General features: G+C 46.7%; 1 protein-coding gene across 4 annotated transcripts in view; it reads right to left on the bottom strand.

Moving 5' to 3' along the window:
* Window positions 1–11,293, bottom strand: part of KCNMB2 (potassium calcium-activated channel subfamily M regulatory beta subunit 2) — a 307,790-nt gene that overhangs the window by 208,132 nt on the left and 88,365 nt on the right. The window contains exon 1 of one of the 4 annotated variants that reach the window (XM_083504572.1): window positions 2,622–3,038. The exons of the other annotated variants lie outside the window; for them this stretch is intronic. The gene's annotated coding sequence lies outside the window, so the exon portion shown is untranslated. Of the gene's footprint in view, window positions 1–2,621; window positions 3,039–11,293 lie in introns of those variants that run through there. 4 annotated transcript variants of the gene reach the window in all.

Genomic DNA, 11,293 nt, shown 5'->3' with positions numbered 1-11,293 from the left:
AGAAAAAGATGCTGTGATTACTAAGACCCAGCATGGGTTTCTCTAAAACTAGTAATGCCAGAGGAATCTCCTTCCTTTTTTGGTAGGGTTACAAGCTTGGTGGAACAGGGAAATGCTGTAGACATAGTGATTTCAGTAAAGGTTTTGGCCAAGTCCACCATGATATTCTTGCACAGAAACTGGTAAACTGTGGGATGGACAAGGTAACTTTTAGGTGGATTTGTAGCTTGTTGACTGACCAAACTCAAGAGGGCTCACCAACCATTCCTCATCATCCTGGGGAAAAAGTAAAGTGGGGTCTGTCTGTGGGCCCACTGTTGTTCAACATCTTTATAAATGACTTGGATGAAGGAATTGAGGAGTTGCTCATCAGATTCGCAGATCACTCCAAGCTAATGCCACAGAAGACACAATCAGGATTCAAAATGATTCTAATAGATGGGAGAACTGGGCTCAAACTAACAAAATGAATTTCAATGGGGACAAATGTAAGGTTCTACACTTAGATAGGAAGAAACAGCTGCAAATATAAGATGGGGTACATGTGAAAAGGATCTAGCAGTCTTAGTAGACAATAAGTGTAACATGAGTCAACAGTGTGATGCAGCAGTAAAAACAAAGCTAATGCTATTCTAGGCTGCATCAACAGAAGTATAGTGTCCAGATCAAGGGTAGTAATAAAGGTAAAGGGACCCCTGACCGTTAGGTCCAGTCATGACTGACTCTGGGGTTGCGGCGCTCATCTCGCTTTGCTGGCCGAGGGAGCTGGCGTACAGCTTCCTGGTCATGTGGCCAGCATGACTAAGCCGCTTCTGGCGAACCAGAGCAGCACATGGAAACACTGTTTACCTTCCCGCTGGAGCGGTACCTATTTATCTACTTGCACTTTGATGTGCTTTCGAACTGCTAGGTTGGCAGGAGCTGGGACCGAGCAATGGGAGCTCACCCTGTTGCAGGGATTCGAACCGCCAACCTTCTGATCGGCAAGTCCTAGGCTCTGTGGTTTAACCCACAGCGCCACCCTAGGGTAGTAATAGTACCACTCTATTCTGCATTGGTCAGACCATACCTGGAGTACTGTGACCAGTTCTGGGTGCCACACTTTAAAAAGGATATTGACAAGCTGGAACATGTGCAAAAGATGACCAAGGGTCTGGAAACCAAGCCTTATGAGGAATGGTTGAGGAAGCTGGGTAAGCTTACCCTGGAAGAGACTGAGAAGACTATCTAAAGGGCTGTCACATGGAAGATGGAGCAGGCTTGGTTTCTCCTGCTCTGGGGAGTAGGACTTGAAGCAATGGCTTCAAGTTATGAGAAATGAGATTCTGACTAAACTTCAGGAAGAACTTTCTGACAGTAAGAGCTGTGCAACAGTGGAACCATCTCCTTTGGAAGGTGGTGGACTCTTCTTCCTTGGAGGTTTTTAAGCAGAGGTTGGATGGCCATCTGTCATGGATGATCTAGTTGAGATTCATGCATTGTAAGGAGTTGGACTAGATGATCCAACAATTCTATGTTCCTTCAGTGACACTCTGGCCCACGATCACCAAGACAAAAAGTCTTGACTGGATGAAGTCTTCATTAAAACATAGGAGGCAGTCCTCTTTTCCAGACCTATTAGGAGTGATCACATCCCTCAGGATTGGCACTGGGTATTAAGCTTTCTCAGACGGTCAGAGGCATAGTGTTTTGAAAGACTGCGTGGCAGGACACTGTTATTGAAAGCAAGATCTGTGGCTAAACCCTGTTTGACCCTGTCTCTAAAGAACCCTGAGAGTGAGCAAGTGAAATATAGGTGGCCCTCTTTCATCATGAACACAATATTCTTGTCCAGCCGGAACACTGACCACAGACTTTTGCCAAACCTGCCTGCCATTATACAAAATGATGAACTGCCCGGTTCCTTCTTCTTTCCAACGGGGTTTATGCTCGATGGCTCTTGACTCAAAGAAACAGACTCCCCACCTCTCTCTCTCTCTCTCTCTCTCTCTCTCTCTCTCTCTCTCTCTCGGCACGGTGGTGGCGATGGGAGGACTCGGTGTGCATGCTAAGAGCACAGAGCCCTCGCCCCCTCCGCTTTCAAGGCTCTGGCCCCCCTCCACTCATTTCCTGCCCCACCTTCTCCTCCCATAGCCTCTGCCTGCTCCCTCCATCCTCAACTCCTGTCCCAACCCAGCCGGAATGACCGAGAAGAGACCGGCGTGCTGCCTTTGTGACCTCTGTGCATTCCTTTCTATTGAAAAGGGGGAGATAGAGAGAGAGAAGAAAAAAAAAAAACTCTCCGGGAAATACAGTGTGGAATGTACAACTTGGGAAGCAAAACAAGGATGCTCTCATCACTTCCACGACCAGCGTTGCGCTCCCGAGACAATACAGCTGCCATTCACCGAAACACACTCAGTTCGTAATACCGGCAGGTTTCTCCCCCTCCTCCATTCCGATGATGAGAAGCGAACCCTCCACACCCCTTCTGCACCCCAAACCTTCTTTTCTCCCGACTCCGCATCCGGCATGCCCAATCCACTTAGAATCCCCCCCCCCTCCCAGAAGCAGCCGAAATAAAACAATACAGCCCTCGGGAGCAGCCAGAGACGCCTTTGTTTCCCAAGCGGAAATCCTACCTCTCAGACTTGTCACATCTTCTCTTCGTCGGAAAAGCCCAAACGCACCGGAGTTGTTGTTGTTGTTTTAGGGGGTGAGGGAAGGGTGGGGGGAGAGGAGGCGGAGAACCACCACCCTAATTGTTAATAAAGCAGAATCTGGAGGAATCCTCTGACCTGCCACCAGTTGTCGAGCGCCGTCATCCTTACCTCCTGACGTTTAAAGCCTTTTCGGACCATTAATGTCACAACCCCCCCTTGCTAACTCACGTTCCCTGAATGCTCCCTTGCTCAAAATGTCTGAGATAGTTTGGAAGGGCAACGGGGGTTTTGACAGGCACACACACCAGACGCTTGGGCTGGGGAATTTCGTGGCGAGAGCTGCTTTGTGTTGCGGGGTTCCCCTCCCTTCCAAAGGACCCAACCTAACACGCCAAGGAAATTAAAAACAAAAGCAGTATGCCCGAGGTAAGATTTCTTTTGACTTGGGATAGGCATGCAATTTCTGTTCGGTGTTATAACGGGGTCCTTGCATAAAAATGCAAGGATAATTCTAACAGCCCCCTCCTGAAGCTTGCGCTCCTTTCTCCCATGATTCTGGTACTAACATGAGGCAGGCTTATTTTCTCTGCCTGACTGGTATCTGGGAAAACTTTAAAACAAGCAAAACGGAATTCTTTCAAAGGGAAAAATGGGGGGCTATACAGGGCAAACTAGACAAGGGATCTTCCCCAAACAACCTTACTGTGTATTGTTAACTAGGGATGAGAAACCAGAGGCCTTTCTCCTGGTGCCAAAGAAGGATAGAACTTTTTTTATGTATGCAACAACGGCAGCAAGAATACTTATTACGAAGTATTGGAAGACACAAGATTCAGTGGCGTAGCGTGGGTTGTCAGCACCCGGGGCAAGGCAAGTAATTTGCGCCCCCTAACCCGTGGATTTGCGCTCCCTAACCCTAACCCCCAGAAGTTGCGCCCGGTGCGGCCGGCCCCCCCTGCACCCCTCATGCTATGCCACTGACAAGATTTACCCACCCGGGAAGAATGGCAGATGAAGTTGATGGACTATATGGAACTGGCGGAAATGACTGGCAGAATCCGAGACCAGGGAGAAGAGTCGGTGGAAGAAGATTGGAAAAAGTTTAAAGACTATTTACAGAAATACTGTAAAATTAATGAATGTTAGAAAAATGTTGGAATGAAGTTATATGGCTTTAGTAGAAATGCTATAAGGAACTAAGTATAAATAGATTAATAGAGTATTAAAGGAAAAAATAAGGTTAGAATGTGTCAAGATAATTATAGGATAGAAAACAGAGGAAGATGGAAAGGAATTGCTGGAACAATTAACAGAAGTGGAATACAAAAAGGGAGGTGTGAGGAGGTCGTTGAAATAAGTGAATGAAAGATAAAGTGTTGAAATTGTTTGATGTGTTTTAAACGGTTTTTGTTTTGTTTTGTTAGTTTAATGTGTTAGTGTTATGTAGTGTCTTTGTATTGTATTGTCTTTTTTTTGTTGTGTTTAAATTGTTGGAAAAGTAATAAATTTTATTTTTTTAAAAAAAATATTGTTAACTAGGAATGGAGGAGAAATTCCATTTCGTTTGCATTTTATGGAAAACGAACTGAGTCACACTTCTCGAAGCAATGTCCACTTTCCCATTGAAATCTGTATTTCTCCGAATAATACTGCAACAAAATAATGTGCACAGCGATGCATATATCGGGGGGGGGGTAAGCATAAAAATACACATCCGAGTAAAAATAATGTATCAAATACACTGTATTTGGGGGAATGGCTTGCAAAATGCGTATGTGCATATTACGATACATGTGCACATTTGGTGAATGTACGTATTATGAGAGGTGTGTACAGTATTAAAATTCTGACAGATAATCAAGAGGACATTTTTTAAAAAGACATCACAAATTGCTAGAGAAATGTGGATATCTGAATTTAAGCCTGGAAGAATGAGGAACGGAAACAGAAATTGACAGGTTCATCCATCCACCCCTACATGCCTGAACTGTGCAGAGTTCCACAGAATGTTGCTTTCCTTTGGAGGAGAGATCACCGGGGAGGAGATCATGGTGTTTTGTAATTTATTTACAAAGAGACAAGCAGAGCCCAGGTGGGACCAAGCAGCTTAAGTCCTCCTGCAAGCCCCAAATCCACTGCCTCACATCAGCCTCCCAGGGAGCTGCTCCAAACCAACCCCCTGAGATGCCTTCCAGCTGTCAGCTCATCACTGTCTTCCCCTCTGCTTTGCTCTATGTCTGCCTCATTCTGTGTCCTGCTATCTCAGGCAACAGCTTCTCCTTTTGTTCCTCTTCCCAGACATCATCAGCCCCTCCTTTCAGTCTGGCAGACTTGGGAAAGGTGTGTGTACTTCCTCAAACTTCTCATGGTTCTCCCCACTTCTCTTTTTGGAACATTCTGGAGAAGCTCTTACTATCTTGAAACCATCTTTTAAGAATCAGCCCCTATCAAGGGAGATTCGTGGACCATTAAGGACACTGAGGACCTCCTCCAAGGGTCTTCTGGCAGTTCTCTCACTGCAAGAAGTAAAGCTACAGGGAACCAAGCAGAGGGCCTTCCCATCAGACGTCAAGGACATAAAGAACTACACAACTGAAGGCATCTGAAGGCAGCTCTGAATTGGGAAGTTTTTGATGTTTGACATTTTATTGTGTTTTTATATGTGCCGAAAGCTGTCCAGACTGTCTAGGGAAACCCAGCCAGATGGGTGGGGTAATAATAATAATAATAATAATAATAATAATAATAATAATAATAATGGATCATCAACCAGCCTCTAACCTTCTTTTCCTTCTAGCCACACCAACACTCATCATCTTACATTTTAATAGCAGACTAAATTATCTAGGTACTAAATCTATTTGTAGCTAAAGATGGAGCTTGTTAGCAGGCTTGGGAGAAGCATGCTCAGTGGGCACGGAATGCTGACTGGCTGTTTGAGGAAAAGGGAAAAACTGTGTGTTTATGTGTTGCGGAAGAAATGGAACATTCTGGAAGAAGGCATGGTTGACTGGTTGGAACCCTGAACACGAGCACCTCAGACTGCAACATGTTGTTGCTGGTCCATTGGTACTATTACCACCCTCAGGATCAGAAACTCTCCCAGTCCTTGCAGAATGTGAAATTAAGGAAGAGAGGTGCTCTTAATTAATGTCATCAAGCCTAGGACAATAGCATGATTTGAACTTCCTGGTTAGCAGCCATTTTTAAACTGCAGAATGGGACAGCAGTGTTCAGCCACCCTCTGACGTAGGCCTACTTGCCACAGAGGTGGTACATCAGAGTCTGCACAGTACCACTTTGTAGCTCAGTGGTAACATCTGCTTTTCATGTAGAAGGTTACAGGTTCAATTCTCAGTATCTCCCAGTAGGAAATAGAATCATTCTGAAATTATGGAGAGCTTCTGCCAGTCAGAGTAGACAAGGAAAGACTAGATGAACCAATGGTTTGACCTCAGTATAAGACAGCTTGCTACGTTCTTGTGATTAGACTGTACTGGTTGAACAGCATCTGTCAGGGAACTGACATCAGAGCGAGAGGCAAAGGGGAGGCTCCCAGATGATGCTGGCGAAGGACCCAGCAGCAGGGGGAGAAACAGCTCAGTAGAGGGGGAAGCTAATCAGCGCAACACCAGGGAGAAAGGGGGGCAGATGGGGGAATCGGAGAGAGGGCTCCAGGACTCTTCACTGGACATCAGTGAGGAGAGCCCAGGTCCTCCGCTGCCCACGCCCTCCCTGCACAGAAGACTCCCGTGCAGTGAGAGGAGGAGACTGGGTGTCAAACAACTTTTATGTTGGAAGAGGTTCAAGAAACGCCCACTGACAGATTCTGCCAGCGATTGAGGCAGCCACGTTGAGCAAGGGCTGTGCAGTCAGAAAGGTTTAACAAGGCAAACTAGCCTAGAGAGACACCAGTTTATGCACGAGTAACTCATACCCATTACAGCATCTGTCAAAGTTGGGAAATAATATTGAGATAACTCTGTTCTACAGTTGTGGCAAGGGACACGGGTAGCGCTGTGGGTTAAACCACAGAGCCTAGGGCTTGCTGATCAGAAGGTCAGTGGTTCAAATCCCCACAACAGGGTGAGCTCCCATTGCTTGGTCCCAGCTCCTGCCCACCTAGCAGTTCGAAAGCATGTCAAAGTGCAAGTAGGTAAATAGGTACCGCTCCGGCAGGAAGGTAACCGGCATTTCCGTACACTGCTCTGGTTCACCAGAAGCGGCTTAGTCATGCTGGCCACATGACCCGGAAGCTGTATGCCGGCTCCCTCGGCCAATAAAGCGAGATGAGTGCCGTAACCCCAGAGTCATCCACGACTGGACCTAATGGTCAGGGGTCCCTTTACCTTTACAGTTGTGGCATCATATGGCTGAAATGGTCTTTCTATCTACCTTTTATTTATTTAAAATATTAACATAAATAGATGAAGGTGTCCTATTGAGATTCAGATCATTGGTCCATCTATCTCTATTGTCTGCTCTGAGTTCCAGCAGATCTCCTGGGTCTCAGGCCAGAAGAGTCTTTCCTGCCATATCAGGTATGGGGAACCATTGGACCTCCAGATGTAGCTCCCATCGGCCCCAGCAAACATAGCCAATGGTCAAGGATGATGGAAGCTGCAGTCCAGCAAAATCCGGAGGACCAAAGGTCTCCCACACCTGTGCTACCTGAATTTTTAAAACTAGAAATGCCAAGGCAAGACCAGGAGATGTTTTCCATGCAAAACCTGTACTCTGCCACTAAGCTACAGCTTGTCCACAAGGGCCATACACCCACACATCTCCATGTTTCAAGGTTTGGGAAGAGGGGAGCCAACAAACCAGAGGCAATCAATGAAGGAACTGGGGGTGGTGGTGATGCTCTCTTCATCAGCTCTTAGATCAGGGATGGGGAACCTGTGGCTCTCCAGATGTCAATGGGTTGGAGGGACACAGCCAGCATATCTGGAGAATGTGAATTCTAGTACAACATCTGGAAGGCCAGAAGTTCCCCATCCCTGCCTTAGATGTTACTGGAACATAGTAAGTCTGTGGCTCCCCAGGGTTTCAGCCAGGTGCCTCTCCCAGTCTACCTGAAGATGCTCAGGATTGACTGTGGGACCTTCTGCATGCAATTTAGGACCTTGCATACAGGGGAAGGTGGCAGAAAACCTGCTTTGCATGCACCCACTCCTGTACATTGGGCCTAGAAGGAACCATGATCAAGTTCATGCTTGGAAGAAAAGAACGCAAACTTTTTTGTTTTGTTTTGGCACGAACCTTTGTTTTTTTTGGCATGCAGTTTCACCTCTAGCTCAGGACACTAGCAGGAACACAAACAGGTCTCTCTCTCTCTTCCTCCCTCCCCTCTCCACTCCTTGCACAGCTTCTGTCTTTGATGTTCATTGTGACCCTTGGAAAAGAATGGGTTGGGTCCCGTCTGGTTCCTGATGGCCAAACACGCAGAACTGAGCAGTCTGCTGGCACCAGAGCATCAGTGGTGGCAGATGTCAGGCACAATATTGCGTGGGCGGACTAGTATGAATGTGTTGGGAAGCTGGCACGGCTGCGAATCCACAGTGTACCTGCTTCTAAGGTTGAAAAGAGATGGCAGGTGCCCTGCTGGTAGTCCAGCGCTTTCAGCAACTACAGAGGGCTGAAATAAAGAGAAGGAAGGTATTGTGACATAGTGCAAGTGGAGAAAGCATTCAGCATGGAAGAGATGAGACGGAAACTGTGCGTGTGTGTGTGCTTGTGTGCGCGCTACACAAGGTATCATTCTATCATTTTTATTTTCCTCTCCTTCGCATTCCCACCTTTCAACCCAAGCTGGGCCCTCAAGCTGACTTGCAAAATTGCAATAGGGAAACATTAACATCGAATTATAAAACAAAGCTGACATTTAAATAAAAACCATTAGCATGCAGAAGAGAGATAAAACTCGAAAAGAAAAACAAGCTGAAAAGGCCTCTAGAGGGTTTTTAAAAAATATTGCTTTTAAAATGTTGAAAGAGAGTTACACTGGAGGGTTTCTCTGGAGAGAGAGTTCTATAGAGGGAGTTTTGTTTTGTCTGGCTCTCAACTGCATATGCTCTCAGATGGTACAGCGCTACCACAGCTATAGGGAAGTGCCATAGGTCAGCAGTAGAGCAGCTTCTTTGCACACAGAAGGTCTCAGGCTTGAGCCCCAACATCTCCAGATGGGGCAGGGAATCACTCTCTCTTGGGAGGCTGTGGACGCAGTACTGAACAAGATGGTTCACTGGTCTAATCCAGTATAAGGCAGATTTTTTCCCTGAGGTAGAGTGAGTCAACTACCCCAGGAAACAGAGGAGCAGCAAAGGGGTGGGGGACAGACCTGGCTCTTCTAGCTAACCTGCTGCTCTTAGCTGAGGTAGGGGACATGGTACTGACAGGAGCATTGAGGTAAGATTCAACTGTGGGAAGTAGCGGGGAAGCACCATCTTGTCTCAGGTGGCAAAATGTTGGAAGCTGGCCCCCCACAAAACAATAATTGGTGGGGTTCTTTTTTTGGTATAATGTGACTAAGAAGTGTAATAATAATACAAACAAATGTACAGTGAATGCACCCAGAGGGAAGCAGATGATGACTTCTAATGCTGGCCCCATCCTCAGTGCACTTGGGGCCAAGACTGTTGACATCAACAGTGTGAAAGCAATCTATGTGCATGTGTGTGTGTGCCAATTCAGGGTGACGTATGGCCTGGGTGTCACCTGGGTCTTGCTGAGAGAGCTCTGGATTGCCACTGGTCAACTCAGGTGGCACAGCTGTCCAAGGCAGGAAAGTCAGGCAAGAGAGCCAGAGGAGTTTAGTGGTTAGAGTGTCAGGTGTGGACCTGGGAGACCAGGGTTCGAACCCTCATGCAGCCACTGCATGACCTTGGGCCTGTCACTGCCTCTCAGCCTAACCCACCTCACAGAGTTGTTGTGGGGGGTCAAATGAAGAGTGGGGAAACCACGTAGACCACCTTGAGGTGCTTGGGGAAAAAGGTGGGGTGTAAATGCAAGCGATCAATCAATCAATCAATCAATCAATCGATCGATCGAGAGGTAGATGTTGTTGGGTGGGAAGTCCACCTAGGAGAATAGGAGGGACCTACCCGACCAGCTGCATCTTCCTGGGAGAAGGTGAGTGGTGGAAGTTGCCTTTCTAAGCGACTTTCCCAGCTGGCTGCTCCTTCTCACCTGGCCTCTTCTTCCTGCATGATGCCTGGTCCTCTTTCTTGCCTGCCTCATGAATCAGCACACCACAGGGTCGAACATTCCATGCAACAGGATATTCAATCCTGTGTTCCTTCGCAAGCGGTTTCTCCACGGGAGGTGGGAGAAGCTTGTCCACAGGATTCAACTCCATGCACTCAACACCTCCTTCCTCTGCTCCTCTCCTGACCAAATATTTACTTAGAGTCACCCAGCCCCCCAAAAACCCCTACACAAACAAAACATTAGCCCTGCCCTCAAACTGATCTAGTGCTAAATCCAGGGTGGGGCAGTTGGTCCCTGGGTTGGCCCAGGTTAGAAGCCTGAGCAATCCTGGACTGTAGGAACTTGAACTCCTCCTCCTGCTCTCTTAACTGACATTTGCACATCAAGTGAAGTCTCTAGTGAATATTGGGAGAAGTTCCTTAATGGTACAAGAAGAACTTCAACAGTGGAGCTAGGCATTTGGCTCTCCCCTGCGTGAGGTCCTCACGAGGGCACTGGACAGGCATCTCTTGAAGATGCTCTAGCTCTGTATTGCCTGCATTGTGGTGGACTACATGGCCTACCAAGCTCCTTCCAACTCTATGATTCTAGGAACATATCAAACCACCTTATGTTATGTCATGCCACTGGTTCATCTAGCTGAGTATTGTTGACACTGACCACTGGTGGCTCTCCAGAACTTCAGACAGGATTCTCTTCCACACCCACCTAGAGATGCAGGGGGTTGAACGTGGGACCTTCTGGATGCAAGTCAGGACACTCTGTCACTGAGCTATGGCCCTTGTCCATTCTAGGGGTCTATTATTCTATCCTTAGCTGAAATGCCAATGTGCTCCTCTTTGGTAATACATTGCTCATCCTGCAATTGCACTCCAGTTGGAGCTGGGTAACAGCAGCAGTGAGAGAATATTATTGTTAACATAGTGAGCGTAGGAGTCCGCAATCTACCCGAAGACAATTGGATAGTTTTCACTCAATTTCTTAGAGGACAAGCGATCAGCTATGCGACACGCACAGCCACGAATAATAATACTCTTTGCCTGTCTCGAAAGCAGTTTCTACACAATAACTGAAGGATAATACCCCTTAATGTAAATAATAGTCCACTTCCAGCAAAAACGCATTCAACTCAAGATGCCGGGAAATCATCATCATCATGGTTAATATGCCATGGTTGTACACGGTTTTCTCCTTTCCTTAAATAATAATAAAAAGTACCTGTTGAAATTCCCCTATCTTTTTTATTTATTTAAAAAATGACAAAGTAGAAGATTGGAGGCGGGATGGGGGGGGAGACAAAAGGGTAAGATATGAATGTGTTCTAATGGGAGTATCTACAAAGCTAAAAGCTTGTAATTATTTCAAATTATAGTGTGCCAAAAGTGATGAGAAAGCAAGGAATTAGGCAGAGCAGGGTTGGAGGGTGGGCTTCTTCACTGTAC

Source organism: Podarcis liolepis (assembly GCF_965112155.1).
Source record: "Podarcis liolepis genome assembly, chromosome: 5".
In the NCBI taxonomy this organism is placed as follows: Eukaryota; Metazoa; Chordata; class Lepidosauria; order Squamata; family Lacertidae; genus Podarcis; species Podarcis liolepis.
The sequence above is the reverse complement of the archived record's forward strand: the minus strand, read 5'-3'. Positions and strand labels throughout refer to the sequence as shown.